General features: G+C 37.1%; 1 protein-coding gene across 3 annotated transcripts in view; it reads left to right on the top strand.

Moving 5' to 3' along the window:
- The window catches only part of septin12 (septin 12), a 61,450-nt gene that overhangs the window by 19,746 nt on the left and 24,541 nt on the right, over positions 1-17,163 (top strand). The window contains exons 1-2 of one of the 3 annotated variants that reach the window (XM_086170794.1): positions 16,811-16,825; positions 16,992-17,041. The exons of 1 other annotated variant lie outside the window; for it this stretch is intronic. The gene's annotated coding sequence lies outside the window, so the exon portion shown is untranslated. Of the gene's footprint in view, positions 1-16,797; positions 16,826-16,991; positions 17,042-17,163 lie in introns of those variants that run through there. One more of the 3 variants, XM_086170795.1, reaches the window with a different exon arrangement.

Below are 17,163 nucleotides of genomic sequence, written 5' to 3'. Positions count from 1 at the left end.
AGAAGATCAAATTTACATCAGTGCAAGAAATGTCATAGCATGACGCAACTGGTAGAATAACCTTGTCGCAAGCAGAATGTTTCCGTTTGGTCCTGGGCTCCGTCATCAAACATGCTGAATCACTTTGAACAGAATCATGAACCTTAAATTTCTCCTGATGCTGCATGTTTGGTATGCGCCTTAACTCACTGATGTAGGTCCATTTGGATGAAATTGCCAGCTATATGATAATTGCTATGCTGAAGCGCTATGAAGCGAATAATGTGTGCCGAAAGGGGTAGTTTGAAGGTTGAGCATTTCTTTCTTTGTCTACTGGAAATAATATTTAATATTTGAATTACGTATGTTTCTGGCTATGAACATTAGGGCTGCGGTCCTCAACCCCCAAAGGCATGTTGAATAAACAAAATTAAATAAAATGACAGGACCAGCATGAAAGCAAATGTATAAAAAAAGTACAGCTTATACATTCCTGAATCAGTGATTATAAGTGATGTTAGTTTTTTTTTCCCCCCACAAGTTGCTGGGATTGATTTTTGTGTAACTTGTCATGTGACCAAAAAAAGCTCTTGATAAGTGTCATGAGCACTCCTGGGCATTTTATGGCCTGGGAGCCACATGTGGTTGGGCGTCCCTGACCGGCGCTCCAGTCAGCATTTACAACAACATTTACTCTGCTCATGCCATACAAATGTGTTGCTTTTCTGTTATTGTAGGTTTGGTCCTCGAACAGAGTTTAGGTTTCTCATATGGCATTGTAAGATTTAATTGTCCACCCCTGGTCAAGACGCACAGAAGGATGCAATTTGGAGAGAACCTGATCATTTCTGAAAATGAGACTCCACACTGAAAACAAATCAAACAAAACTAACATTATTTATCCTTGCTGTGTGGCCAATACTAGATTACTCTTGAACTGGTACTGGTCCATGTCCCAGTTGTTAAGGACTTCTGCACTTGGGCATCCACTTGGCCCCCTGAACCAATGCAATCTGCATCTGTCTGTAACTGAACAAATTAATTTACTTAATTTACACATCATAAAGAGTATATGTATCAAGTTTTATGAACAGCTGGGTGGGTAGATTTTTCATTTTTAATTCCTTTTAATCTCGTGTTTAATTACCGAGACATTTCTATTCTCTTTCTTGCCATGTTCTTTTAATGAGCCAATTAAGAATTGAAAGTGTGATAGAAATCAGACATGTGTGCTGGTTTTTGTGCTAGCTTGGGCATCGGGCCTCACCAGCTCCGTGTGGAACATTAAACAGCGTTTTTCTGCAAGATAGCTGAGGACTGGAGGAAAATGAAGCAGGAAACTCCATGTTGTCCTGCTGGTAACAGAGGTTTTTAAACCATTGACAGCTGCATTGTTTGTGAAGGCCACTGATTGTTTTAACAACAGAGTCAGGGAAACACTATTTGAAAAGAAAATATTTTGTATTATTGCCCCACATCGCTTCTGAAACAATGTAGTACTGTACTCCTAACCATCACTAATACACAGACATACAGATACTCCTTTATTTGCAATTAGAATAGAGAAAATAAATTTCATGTGATATCAAGATGAGTGATCTCTGTGCAACACCTTTTTTTAGTGATTTCTTGCTGGTTTTAACTAATTTAATTCAGGGTTTTATGAATTTCTTTATTTTACATACTTTTAAAGAGATTTTAAGTGTTTCTTTTCTGCAAGATTTTCAAAATTAATGGTAATGTCCTGCCAAACCTAATGCTATTTCTTAATAATTTTTGGCAAATGTGTTGTTTTTTGTTTCATAATTTCTTTTTTCAAGATGACTAATTCCCATTTTACTATATAGTATTTTAGAAGAACACTAAATTAAAGAACACTAAATTAAATATTTTCAAATACCAAAATCAGTGTTTTTGCCAAACAACTGTGTTTGTCCACATGATAATAAAACATTTTGTCACTGCTGTTGATATAACAAAGGCACTTATGATTAAAATTATTATTACTATTATTATTATTGTTATTACAAGAAATGTTTTCACTTTATTCAGTAGTCACATTTCAATATCCCAAGTAGTATCAGAAAATATCAAGATATTGCCCGGGCCAACTTCAAACGCTTTGTCATTTTAAAGGCATAATGATGTTTTTGAGTGAATATCCATCCTCTTCCACTCTTTAATTTCCTGGCCCTTCGCTGTTCAATGGTCATGTTCAGGCTTGTCTCGACTCCTTCTCTCTTTCTTATTCAAGGTTTAATGACAGTGACTTAGGGAATAAATTCCTCCTCAGCAGATGTCTAAGTCACCGGGCCTCTCCTGCTCCTTTTGTAGATTGGTAAAGTGGGATATTGCTCTGAGGGTAAAGGTTCACGGCTGATTCTTATCACACAACTGTTCAAATATGTCGTATTTAAAAAAGACTTTCTAGCAAAAACAGTTGTAATTTATGGGCAGTAATGTAGTGCTTGTTTCCACGGTAATATTGGCAAGTGGATTGCTAGATGAAGCAGGCTTATCTAAATGTTAATATATTTTTTAGGAGTTGTTGAATTTGAAGTGCACATTAGTGGATTATTGAGAATAATGATCAGAGAATGTTAGACTCATAATGCTATTAAATGCTTTCCACTTCCACAAAGTAATCAGCTGACCTAAGTACATTTGACTGAACGAGCAAACACAGACTATTCAGTTCTATGAATATTTGGTCATCAAATATACCAGGAGGAATTGGTTATCTTGTAGTTTTAAACAAAGAAATTCTGATTTGCTCTTCTTTTAAAGCGCTCAGTAATATTTTAGCAATTTTTAACCATAACTTCTCATAACACTTTTCTGTTAATTTATATTTCCATATTGTTGTTATTATTATTGGTGAGTGTTAAGCTGTTTAGGTGGTTATTATTATGGAACAAATGCAAAAGTAGAGGAAGTTACAAAGCTTTCTGAACTTGATGCATGTGATGCACGACACCAGTTCTTTATTTCTACATCTTTGATTAAGTTCTGTGGTGGTCACACAATAGCCAGTCAGTGGTTCTTTGACCGACAAGTACTGTATTACTGTACTGTTATCACTATCATTTATAGATGATTTTAATTCATAACTGAAACTATACATTGGCAGGAAATCTAGTTTGTCATTAACAATAACTTGAGCTCAGCTGAAGGTCAAGTGAATAAAGTCCACATATAAAATAGTGAAGGAAGCAGCCAATCAGCTCTTTTCCTCAGAGAAAGTCATTTTTGCTGTTTACTGTTTCATTTGTGCTCCTGGTCAGTTTAGATTAGACGCTTGTTTCCTGCCCAAGCCCTTGCAGTGCGTTTCCTGCGCAAACTAAGATTAGCTCTCCATAGGTGTTTTGGTAGACATGTCAAATAAACACATGCATGATGGAGGTGGATGGAGCTCATGATGAACGATTGACATTTGAAAAGACTTTCGGTGATAAACTGTGCTGCCAAACAAGTCCTTGCAGGATTGAATGTCAGTCAAAATTAATTCACATAGTGTAACTGTGCTGCAGAAGAAGTTACATGGTAACTCTTTAAGCAAAAGCAGAGAGGGAAAGATGGAGAAAATGTGGCTGATTGAATAAGGTCTTAATAAGACCAATGCAATGGAATAGTTGGTGGGGTAAAATTGGAAACTGAGAAGCAAAGGGAGCAATATAATTAATAAATTCAACATAAAGCATCAAAAATAAACAAGATTTTATCACACGCAGCAATGCATGTAATCATTGATAGTTTGAAAAAAAAAAGGACACCACAACATTCATATAATGTAAGTATTACAACGTGTGCTTGTAAGAAGTAAGAAATCCAATCAGACACACCACACAAAAGTGTGCTCCGAGTACAATTATGAGTTGTCTGAATTTTGGACTATAAAAGCCTACTGATACCGTAAATCTCTGTCCACCTAGAACGTTATGTGGGTCATATTCCAATCTCAAGACTCTCTTATTCAACAGTGGATGGTCAACGTAAAGCACTGCCAGGTGTGAACTTGAATCAACTGATGGAGGGTTCTCAACCAACTCAGATGATGGCCTGAAAGAAGATTAACAAAACACAACAAAAATTAGGAATATCACAGTTTACAATCTGAATCATCTTAACACAATTTAACAACAACAGCACATGTTTTGTAGAACTGCATACAAGCTATATATTCAGTAGAACTGCATACAAGCTATAAACTCTAATCATGACGACCTTGCCATTCATTATTGTCCCTCTTGTCCACGGAGTGCTCAATGCATGTGTTCCACACAGCTGGATGGGGATATAATACAGAACAGTAGTCTCCCACCCATGGCTTCAGGTGGTGTTTCAATCTGTCAGTCACTGTATTTCTTTGCAGTGAAGCTAGAGGGTGTAGTCTGTTTATTGTCTGGAATTACATGTATAGACAAACTATGTGGAAAGGAAGAGTAAATCAGAGGTTGCTATAAAACTGCCTCTGGTGTGTTTCATTTTTGATTTTAAATGAAACTTAAAATAAGGCATTATCATTTTATGAACCTTGTAAAAACATTAGAAATGACTACACGTTTGCATCCAACTAATATGGTTATATACTCAGTCTCGTCTTCAACATTGTCATGATAAATATGTTTATCTTTAGAAGGCAGGAACTGATGAATAAATGCATTTCCATTACCCCAGGCTCCTTACATTTTTATTGCCAAGTCCTTCACATTCCTCTGGATATAAATCACAAAGACATTGGCACCTCCATCATGTGGATCAGTTGGAGCAATTTCACCTTGACAGCTTTTATTTTTTTTTAAATACATAATTCTTTCATGTAATCAAAAGATAAAGACACTTTTAATAATACAAGAACACTTTATCAACATTATAACGCCCGGCATGTTTTCAGAATTGTCACTCCTTCATTATAAAGCATATGGCAAAATGACAATTAAATTGAAGATCAGTTTTCAAGGCCATTTTATATAATGAGTTGTAATTATTTCTTTCCCATTAAAGCCTATGTGTAATCTTTTCTTTTTTTTTCCTCAGAGTTAAAAGAAATCTCCCATTGCTGTAATGTTTTGATTAAAATTTGGGACAGGAATTTAGTATATTTGTTATATAAAGTATAAGCCGTATATAAAACATTAGTGTGTTAACTATTCAAAGAATTATGAAATGTAACTTTGAAACACAAGAGCATACTTGGGAAATGCTCGTCCCTCAAATTTCTCGTGATTTGTTAAAACTGTCGAGACATCAATTCTTCACCCCTATTTTGTTGCATGAAAAACAGCATGTTGGAGGCTGGTTGGTACACGTCCTGGAGGTTCCTCCAAACGTTTGCGGAGAATATTCCAGACTTAAGGGTCAAAAATCATCATGGACGTGTCTCACTCACTCACTGCAACCATGTGTGAAAGATGAGGGTGTTTCTGTTCGTAGACGTGTACAGACTGGTGTGTGTGTGTGTGTGTGTGTGTGTGTGTGTGTGTGTGTGTGTGTGTGTGTGTGTGTGTGTGTGTGTGTGTGTGTGTGTGTGTGTGTGTGTGTGTGTGTGTGTGTGTGTGTGTGTGTGTGTGTGTGTGTGTGAAAGAAGCAGTGGTTGCCTGCAGCTGGTCCTGGCTTGGATTTGTCTCCAATCTGCTCAGCTGTCCTAACACAGCTGCCCTTTGGCTTGTCCATTTAAAAGCGGGAGCGGCATGTTCTCCACTCACTCACCAAGTGCTTATCTAAGTGTGGGCTGGGGCCATGCAGGGGTCAGGGGAAGACCAATAACTTAACTACACTAGCATTGGGGCAAGATGACTGATTTGGTAGATCACAGCAATTGGAGCAGCTCATTGACAGTTGCAGTCCAATTTGGCTTAGGGTTAGGGATCAAACAGACTTGCCAAGTCTGTTCTGCAATTTACAATTGAACTGATTCTATGAATCCGAACTAATCTTAGTCTTGGTGCTTTCATATATATGTATATATATATATTTTTTTTCAATTTTATCTAAATTTCAAATTTCCAGCTGTCTTCCCACACACATTTCATACATCCAAATCATATGGACATAAAAGCATGTTAAATGATGAATAAGAGAACTAGAAGAAATTGCAATCTAAAAATAGGCCAAATACAAAATATAGTCTCAATTCAATAAAAATGTAGGAATTCATACCCGCATTCTTACCCTCACGTGGCCTGTAATGAGTGATGGTGTGTCAGTGCGTGCGTGTGTGAGTGTGTGCGCGCACGCCCATTTATTCCAATTCTCTCCTGGTCCAATATTCAATGTATCTAAATGAAAAAGTACGATCCGGGGGAGTCTGCCATCTTCAGCTTTTGCAAATGGAGGAATTCATAATGTTCAACTAAACAATATTAGCAAATATTATAGATAATGACCTTGTGACCAACGAATTTTGAAGCTGTATGATTAAATTTGTGAACATTTTTTCTTTTTTCAAACAAAAGACCAATGATATCTTAACAAAACCATCTAAGTTATACTTACTGTGTGCGATCAAGCGCGTTTGCAGCCAATCTAAGCTGACACTAGGTTGGGCGTGTTACCCCGGACTGATCGCTAGTCAATCACAGGGCCACTTATGGAGATTAACAACCACCACTTTCGCATTCACACCTGAAGACAAATTAGTCTGCAATTAACCTACTGAATGTATTTTGACTGTTTGGAGAAGCTGGAGAACCTGTGCTTGGAAGCATGATATACATCAACTTTATTATAAATTGCAAGCTGCACTAAGTGACAGGTCTTCAGATTGATGCTGCCATTTGAAAATAAAAGAGGATTAATGCTTGGAGGTGCAGGTTAAACCCTATCTCTTGTCCAGTGTCAGCAGTGATTGGCTGCAGACTGCCGAAAAAACTTTTTCCAAGAAAGTGGTTGAGACAATGAATGAATGAATGAATGGATAAATGCAGTGTCAGCATCAGGGAAAAAAATACATTGATAATATTTGATTAGATTTCATTTATGTTGTCTTTCTATTCAGAATTAATATTAAGGCCTTGTTACTCTTCTTCTCCCCACTATTCCAAAAAGGGCTTGAAACATGTATAATGCCCTCCTAATACACAATATCCAATTGATTAGCATGTAATTAGAACATGATTCGCATGTAATTTCCGTATTGTTTTTAATACAAAGTGGATTTGCTCACAAAAACCATCAGTAAACTATCTAGTACGATTGTTACTTACACCAAAATACTTTTCATAGAAGAAATTAAATTTTTACTTTAGAACTTACTTTATATCTTTGATACCCGTTAATTAATATTCATTTTAAATTTGATTTAATTTGAACAGTGTCAAAGACTTGAAATGGAGCCCTATTTGCATCTTCACGTGTCCCCGATTCGCCACATCATCGATGATACAACTGTTCATCCACTGTTTGACCTTTTTCATGCCAACCCCACCCTAACCTACATAGCTGGCATTATTCCAAACAATTATTCCCATGATGTGCATGGGCAGGCCCTTGTAACCTGGTCTTTGGCCCCAGGGGGCCAGTATTCACTACTAATCCCCTTTAATGTGAGACAGACAGAGGGATAAAGAAGAAGGTAGAAGAGCAGTGGATGAGACTGAGGGGAAGAGGCAGTTTAGTGAAAGGATGAAAGAAATGATGGGAAAGAAGCAGTTATTAAATTCACGTTTTTTGTGCTACAAGGGGAATAAAGTTCTGTCAGAAGTTGGCAAGAAAGCCCAACTTTGCAGTGACAATTTTTCACCTCTTCATAGTTGTAGTGTTTGATTTAATATGGAGTGGATGATTTATAATCCTCTCTGGTGCAATTCTATCAGTGACACCCAGCTAACGAGGCTGCAGGGAACATCAGCAGCCAGAATTACTGCTTTTATAAGATCATTAATCATATCTACCTTGAATCATTTTGCCTCATGTCTTCAGTGGTGGCTGTTTGTGTGCGAGGAAGTTATATGGGTTGCAGAAGCAGGAAATCTCCCCCACTAAAACGGCACATAAGATATATGTGCTTGTTGTCAGTGGCTGCAAATGAAGACAAAAGACTGAACTTTTAATACTCGAAAATCCAATTATGTCATTTTTATAGCTGCTGAAATTGTGTCAGCAGGGAGAGAACACCCATTTCAAAGTGCTTGTGACTGTCTTTTTTTTTTTTTTTTTTTTTTTTTTTCTTTGCTCAGAGGGATCATGCCTCATCCCAGGGTCAGACACTTGTGGGCGTGCCAAAGCACAGCCAACACATCCTTGCTGCAAGTGATATACCTCATAAAATGTTTTTCTTTTTTTTTTTTTGTGAAGATCACAAGCAAGACATACAGTAAGTCACACAACTGCAGGATTTTGGCAAGTTTGCTTTTAGTCCATTGGCCATCTTTTCCATTTATTCATAACATTATGACCACCAACAGTTGAGAATATATTACATCTTGGTTGCAACAGCCTGTGTGTGTGTGTGTGTGTGTGTGTGTGTGTGTGTGTGTGTGTGTGTGTGTGTGTGTGTGTGTGTGTGTGTGTGTGTGTGTGTGTGTGTGTGTGTGTGTGTGTGTGTGTGTGTGTGTGTGTGTGTGTGTGTGTGAAGAAAATTGTTAAATGTTTGGATGAGAGTGACTGACGGGCCAAATTGTGAGAACTCAACCACTGAGTCTCACTGAGCAGTGGTAGCACTAGTGGCATTTGATTGATCAATTTTTCTTTTAAATCATGTGGACAGTAGAGTGTGTCTGTCTGTCTCATAAATGGGGAAATTCATGGCACTAGAGTTCACATTGAGAAGAAGGCATCCGAGATGCAACTTAAAAAGCCTGTTTCACAAGCAACAAGTAGAAAATCTGAAATCAAGCTTAAAGGTTATACACAAGGTGGTCTCCCAGATTTATAAAGCACTTTTGGATTTTACAAGAACTGTTTTCACATTGAATTACCATCCAATACTTTTTTCTACAATAGTAATATCCTGTGTAAGAATTGCCTTAACCACAAGTGCTTCTCAGTGATCCTAATTATTTAAACACTTTGGAAGCGAGCTGGCTGTTGAAGCGTGTATTAGTGTTGATGTATAGTTATTGTGGGCCCAGGGCCTCACAGTACTGTACTTACCTACACATCAACAGGAAACTGTAAAGCTTGTTAAGGACCACTCTGAGCATTACTCATCTTTAATAGAACCTCTTCTCGTGTGTGTGTGTGTGTGTGTGCGCGCGTGTGCACAAGCGAGAGACGCTGGCAATAATGATAGTTCTCCACAAGTTCAAACTGTACAGAGATGTTGTCTGGACCAACTGGCCCCACTTCGCTTCTTCAGCTGGGAAACATGGTCAGAGAGACATGTCAGAGATGTTTTACAAAAGACTTGATGACATCATAGTTATATCATTTGCCACTGAGCCTGAACACTAACCATACAGAAAAGCTCAATTGAAGTCCAAGTAAACATAAACTGAATTCAATTTGTTCTAAAAAGACTCCTCTTATCTCACCTACTGCAACAAATCCCCCTATTTTAAACACTGCAACGTCACAAATGATGATTAACTAACTCAAAAACCTTAAACACTATCTGATTTTTACAGCACTCAATCACAAGGGCTCGGTAATCAGAAAATATGGATATAGAAAAATTCTCTTATTCCCTCTTTTGACAGAACTGACAGAACTTTCACCTGTTCTTGATAGTGTCACATGCCCTGATGATTTCAGGTGCAATTTAATTTTATCCTGATTTTCAGGGAATTCTTTGTTTATCTTATTAGCTGTTATTTTTCAACATTATAGGCGGCTCTTTTGGATTATCAGGTTAATTCTTTCAAATGTCAAGTTTTTTTTTATGTGTGGAACATTTCTTGAGGATTTCCAGATAGTGCTGATCTTATTTTGGCGTGGCATTCTCTTGATTTCAAAATCGGTTAAATGTTAAAAACAATACTACAGCTTCACACGATTTATTAGCATAACACCACTCAATGTTCATTGATTATGACAGAGGGTTCTCGTTCTCCTCCTGCCCTTACTGTTAGTAAAGGAAACTTAAGAGGAAATAACCTGTGTTCTACTCAGCCTGTCAACAGGTCATAAACTCCTCTTGACTCTGAGGAAATACCAAGATAAGACAGTGATGTGCAGCTGCAAGAATCCTGGGTGCGTCTGTTTGTGCGTTTTCATCTGCACCTTCATCAACTCCCTGACCCTCAGAACTGTAACGCCCTTGTGCTTTCAAATCATCTCACGTAACATGTCTCCTTCAAGTGTGTTCAAAGTGGTCCATATATTTGGATACTCTATCTTGTACCTAGCCTGAACTGGCATGTCTTTACAATTTCTAACATAAGCTATCCTCATACAAAATAAAACTTCATTCTCCATTTGTGAAAAAACTGGATATTTCTGGCCAATGTACTGAGTCACAGCATCCGGCTTTGGTGGATCCACTTCTGTTCAATTGAAGTTTCAAATAATGCCAACGTAGCAACTCATTCACAGGTTCAGACCAGAGCAAACCAACTATAGGGGTATTACTGTGGCCATGAGTTTCCTTCTTCAGTTTTCCTTTTTTCCGAGAACAGTCGCACATGAGAGGAGCCTCGCATTGTGCACAAAAAAGTCAGGGAAACACGGGGTCATCCACCACATGTGTTTCCTGAATCCGACAACCATCACACATTTAGATTTCCTTTACGCACCGAGGGGTTCGAGCGAGGTTTCATCCAGCTGAATCTGTGCCCAGCTGTGTTTATATGGAATAATATGTCTTGTCTTTCATAAATATTTACATCAAAATGTTTGACAGCTGATTGAAAAGTGAGAGAGCAGCTGCTGAGGTCAGCTTAATGCTAGGTAGTTAATTAGACAGGAAACAGATTTAAAAAACAAAACAAACTGCTGAATTTTCCCAAGCTCCATTATTAGACTGGTGAAATATTATTTGACTGTGACTTCCTTTATCGTGTAATAGCCAGAACAGACTACCTTAAACCCAACCTATTTGCATTACTTCAATATTTTGCCAATCCTTTGATTGTTTTTTTAGCCAAGTTAAGTGATTGGTTGCCACATATTAATAGGTTAACCCTATTATAACCACACACAAACCCATATATATACATATATATATATATATGGGTGTGTATGTGTGTGTGTGTGTATAAATGTGTGCGTGTGTGTGTGGGGGGCTACTGGGCTACTATTCACATGTGTTTATTATTATATAATGCAAAAATGGAAAGACCTGTTATTGTACATTATGTTCTTCCTGGATGTGTTGGACAGCTGGTTCCTGTGTGCTAGATAAAGTATGCCAGTCTCAACATAATCCGACTATGGTCCTTTAAATATGTTTAGAACTAAGACACAGCAACTTAATTGTAACTGTAGTCCTCAACAGTTGTTGATGTGGCAACTTCCACAGACGGGTATAGAAAAACATGGTTGTAATTGACATGGCTTGAGTGCCTGAAATAATTTGATCAGAGCAAGACAGGACAGAAGGGTTACAGGATACATCTTTGAAGAATGTGTCATTTCATCCTCTCTATATACCATGCTGTAATTTCACAATAACATCAGTGAGTTTACACTCCCAAGTTATTTGGTGCTCCATTCAATACCTTCATCGTCAGTGTAAGCCCAAGTGAGGAGAAGCCTTCAAGGCATAGTTCATATCCTGTGCCCTTTACATATCATAGTGGAACATTTCTTTGGGAAAAAAACAAAACAAAAACACACCTACTGTAATTTCCGGACGATAAGCCACAACTTTTTTCACTCAAACAACGATATGGCTAATATATGGGTTTTTTGGGGGGGGGCTTACAAGCTTCACGCCGCAAATTCATTTATTCTCATTACATCGCACCAATGAAATGACCGGGAAATTCTGAGCCCGTTAAACTCTGACATCAAAGGAGACGACTTTGACAGTTTTAGTGCGCAGGAGGAAGCCCAAGATAGAGATCGGCTAGCCGGTGCGGCTTATATTGAGGTGCTTTGAATGGTCTGGAAAGTACAGTAATTTTACTGTACTCTTCATGAGTTGAATTGCCATATCAGGAGATTTTTTTTAATTATCAATTTCTAATTAAATATTTAATCATTATGTATATATATATATATATATATATATATTACGTGTATATATATATATTATGTGTATATATATGTGTGTGTATGTAAGCATGACAAAAATAAGCCAAAACGTTGTCTTTATATTAGTAAGAACATCAAAATTCACTTGAAAATAAAAGCAACAAAAAGGGATAGAAGATAATCACTGTGGAATGACATGAGATGAAAATCAGATAAGTTGCTTCAAGATCAGAAATAAATTGCCTCAAATAAGATCTCCTAAAATATTTAATAATAATAGCCCCAAAAACATAAAATGGTTATTATAACACTGATACGGTATTGCCTGACCAATCAGAAATAAGCTGCACAAGATCAGCGAGAACAGTAGCAAAAATTCAAATCCGTAGGAACACACACACATGCACGTACAGAAAGTCCCTGAAATACAGAAAACAATCACAATAAAAGATCTAAAACTTGATTTAATGTTTTTTGGAGGGGATAATGATTATTTTTATAAATGTCACTTAAATGTTTGTTCTCCCCTCCCCCTACATATCTGAGTGACGATATCAGGCCTGCTGTCAACAACAGCCTAAGACACAGGATTGAAGAGAAAGACATTAGTGACAGCTTGAATCTTTCGCCCACACATTATCACATCAGACTGTTTTCACAAGAGACAAACACATCTCTCTCTGAGTGAAACCCAGTAAAAACATTTAGATTGTGTGGACTGATGTTCTTCCTGAGCTGCGACATAGCTGAGTTGAATTACACAGAGAGTTTACAGATGGTTTGGATAAAGTTTACATGATCTCAGCTGCTCATCATGTGTGACGCTCTGATTGTGCTGTTTCACAGCCGAGGGAAACATCAGGTCCTGTGGGGTTTATCAGCATGCGAAGGTTGTAATCACGTGCATAACCAGGTTCCTCTGCTTACATATTGCAAGTTGCCAATGTGCTTACTCACCATATATTTAGTTTTCATGTAGTACTGGTGATGCTCATTTCCTTTACTTTGTCAACCACCATATCCGGACCTTAAACTCTCCATTCATCTATACTTTTCTATACTTTTCCTCCGCACAGTAGTGGTTAGCAGCTGTGGTGGGATGGAGGGCTTGAGCCAATCACGCTGGCATTGGGCAACAAGCAGGCTTTAATCTGAAATTAAGTGAAAAGGTTTCCTTTCTCTTGTGCAAACCTACTTCTAAATGTAATTTCCATTCATTTTCCTTACTGTACTGTTCCCTATTTTTTACATTATTTCTTCCAAATATTTAGATAGTTTCTATTCTCCATAAACTTTCTTCTTTTTTTTATATTTAAGAAACTTTTTGTACCTCTACAGTATTTCTTTTCTTATTGAGATTTTGAGCTTCTCAACAATTTGTTTGGATTTTCTCCTCAAATCTCCCTATGTTTACAGACACATTAGTCAGTGCCATTTTTGCGGTTTTCATTTTTATTTTAATTATGAAATTAAAAAAAAAAAGTCTTCTGTTAAGTCAAAGTATTTTATTTGTTGTTGATACATAAGGTCATTTCTCTCCACTCACAAGTAATTTGAGTATTTGAGGAGGTTTTCAGGTAAAAAAATAAATCAGCACTCATTATAATGCTGACTGTTGAACCTAAATGACCTACAGTGCCCTCTTGTGTCCTGGGGGCGCAGTAGGGGTCACTATTTATAGGATTTGAAATGCATTTTACAGTCTTACAAGCATAATTAGGTAACGATGTCATATTTTCGATTGAGGACATATTTTGACTTGTTTGACTTCTTGCATGGAACGCTGGAACTGTGGGAAACTGTCCGGGTGAATAAATGGGAGAAAAGAGAAGCAGAGAGAATCTTCTGCTTTTGTGTTTGCATGTTGACACTCGCTAGGAGGCACAAATTCCTCAACTGACCTGCCGCGTTTACAGGCTGTACAATCATTCACTGTCAGCCTTTATCAGCTCCCTCTACCACTGGACTGCAGTGACACAAATGTCTCCCTAAAAAAAATTCTGTGCGCACTTAAATGATTTAAAACATGAAATTAGTCCTGAACAACGGGATTCCAGCCATTAACCAAGCAGAGAGAGGCTCTATCTAGCGGCAGACGGTGACATTACAACAAAACGTGCCTCATCTCCAATTTACCAATTAAAACTACTCAGAAAAGGTTTGAATGACACAGAGCTAAAGATAAGGGTTTTGATGTTTGCATGAAGTAACATGACTGTTTATTTTGAAACTGGATTGAATGTTGGAGAACTATAGTCTTTTTCACACGAATTGAACAGGTTCAAACTGCTGGTGTTCAGATTTAGCTTTGCTAAGGATGGATGAGTAACTTATTGCATAATGTCCTGAAAACTTTTTTTTTTTTGGTAAATATCTAGCAAATATTATTTAAGCTAAAAATGTTTAAACAGCACTTTAATGTGAAGGGTTAAAATGTATTTATTAAAAAATGTACCATCACTTATTGTGAAAGTAATTACACTGTCCAAGAATAAAGTATTTAGATTACTGTATGGATTTAAAAAAAAAAGCATCCAAAACGTTTCAATGTGATCAAAATTATTGATCTATTGACAATACATTATACCATCAGTGACCACCAGATGCCGACAAATCCCACTGGGATGGGACATGTCACTGAGCTGTTTATTTCTGTGTATAATGAGTCAATTTTAATGAAATAATTTCTGCTTGTCTCAATGCCTTCATTCTGATTTTAGCCTGAACAGTAGTGAGTGTCCTTAATAATCATGGGCAGGAGTTGGTAAGGAAAAGAGCTTGTCCTGACCTTGGTAAAGACTAGCTGGCAACTATGATAGGAAATATTAAATATTGAGAATTCAGTAATGATCAGGGTTCACCATCATGATTTGACATAGTGAGAATAATGGATGTAATCATTTGTCAGAAATATATGACAAACATTTACCTGGGAGTTACTTGACATTTACAACAAAGAAAATTCATTGTCAGGTATGTTTTAACCTCAATGTTAATATGACATTATTAAAAAAAAATCACAAAAATGACAGAACTAATTTACATGAACCTTAAAAACTCATACTGTATGCAATTTTTTTCCAATCACACAAAAACAGAAATTACAACATTTGAGAATACTGTACATTGGTTTAATGGTCAAATTTAAAGGGGGAAACAAAGAAAGTAAAGGTTAAATTTCTCCATAATCTTTCTCTCTCTGGACTCTTGTGTTTTCATCTGGTTGATTTTTTTTTTTTTTTTTTTTTTTTTTTTTGTTTTCCTTCAAGATTGACTCCATTTGCGTGAAAAATTACAAAAAACAAACAAAGGTACTCTTTGTTGAGCGTAAGACATTCGTTTCTACTTGCCTGAAACAAGAAAATCTAAAAAATGAAATAGAATTTTAAATAGAATTTTAAATTTAATTTTTTGCACATCATAATGAAGGCAAAAGTTCAAGAAGTGTTTCCAAACTCTTTTGAAGCACGAGCTCTTATTTTTCTTATTATTCTTTCTAATACAAAGAGAATTGATCTGTTCGGCCTGTATTATCCAGTGCATGATACCACTTCAAACCATGGCTATAACAGTGATGGTCATATTTCTTGTTACAGGACTGTCTCAGAAAATTGGAATATATTATAGAGTTCTTTATCTTCTGTAATGCAATTACAAAAACAAAAATGTCATACATTCTGGATTCATTACAAATCAACTGAAATATTGCAGGCCTTTTAATATTGCTGATTATGGCTTACCTATTAAGAAAAACCCCAAATCCTACCTCACAATATTAGAATATCATGAAAAAGTAATTTTTGTTTTTCTAATTGCATTACAGAAGATAAAGAACTTTATCACAATATTCAAATTTTCTTAGACAGTCCTGTAGTCCCTAAATTTGTATTTCAGTTTTCACATGATTTTATTTTCATTAAAAGTTTTTGGAGCATTATTTTTGGGGAGATAATTCTTCCTTTATTCTGAAGGCAATCTCTTGAAGGGCGGCACGATAGCTGCCTGGGTTTCCTCTGGGTCCTCCGGTTTCCTCCCGTAGTCCAAAAACATTCACCAAGTTAATTGGGAGTAGTGGAAAAAATGGGGAAATTGACTTGAATGAGTGAGTAAGTCAATGGCTGTCTGTCTATATATGCGTCCCTGCGATTGACTGGCAACCAGTCCAGGGTGGACATGGCCTCTCGCCGGATGACAGGTGGGATAGGCTCTAGCATCCCCCGCGACCCTGAGTGCAGGATAAGCGGTAGATGATGGATGGAATCTCTTGATGGTTTCTCTGTTTCAGTTGTTGATTTGTTTGTAATTCCTTCCTCTATTTTTTTGCAATGTCTTGCTGTTAACGGGCAATTCTGTCACCATTTTAAGAGAAGATACACACACATCTATATATATATATATATATATATATATATATATATATATATACCGGTCTGATACAAAATCAGACCGGTACCAGACGGCGATCAACATAGGGATGGAGACATTTACCTGAGCTTTCATTAATCGGGGTAAAACATTCCATAGAATGATTTTGGTTGATGAAGGATTTATTAATGCAGTGGTGTGTTGTTAAGGCAGTGTTGTGTAGCCACCTAGTTGTGTCATTGCGAAGCCAGCAGAAGATCTAACCAGGAAACAGTTTCCCTTGCCACAGGCCAGGAAATGCATCGTCTTCTGAAACACACCCACACACACACACACACACACACACACACAGGCAGCGAGATGGCATCCTGCCCGGTTGTGTCACTGCTGACCGCTATATCTCCAGGTAAAGACCAGCTGTCTATTTCCTGTTTTCAGACCCTTTAAACTCTTTCTAAGTGGTTCTTTGTTACTCGAGTCGCCTGGTTTTCAGCTGCTGCTTCACGTTGTACGTCTTCACATCAAACATGTAAAAACTCGTCGGCTCAGCTGTGACTATGTTGCCATCTTAGCAAGGAAAACAAGGATACTGATCATCTTTCAGCTGGTCTGATTCTGAGAAGTAAGAGCTTCCATTTTTTACTAGCCTGTTTGAATTGTGTATTTTTGGCATTTAGTACTAATGCAAAGTAATCATTGTCCTACTTTCTCTCCATATGACAACATGTTAAACAACTCACTGTT

Source organism: Fistularia commersonii, chromosome 23, assembly GCF_037954325.1.
Source record: "Fistularia commersonii isolate RoL2024-O1a breed Wild chromosome 23, RoL_Fcom_v1.0, whole genome shotgun sequence".
Taxonomy (NCBI): domain Eukaryota; kingdom Metazoa; phylum Chordata; class Actinopteri; order Syngnathiformes; family Fistulariidae; genus Fistularia; species Fistularia commersonii.
The sequence above is the reverse complement of the archived record's forward strand: the minus strand, read 5'-3'. Positions and strand labels throughout refer to the sequence as shown.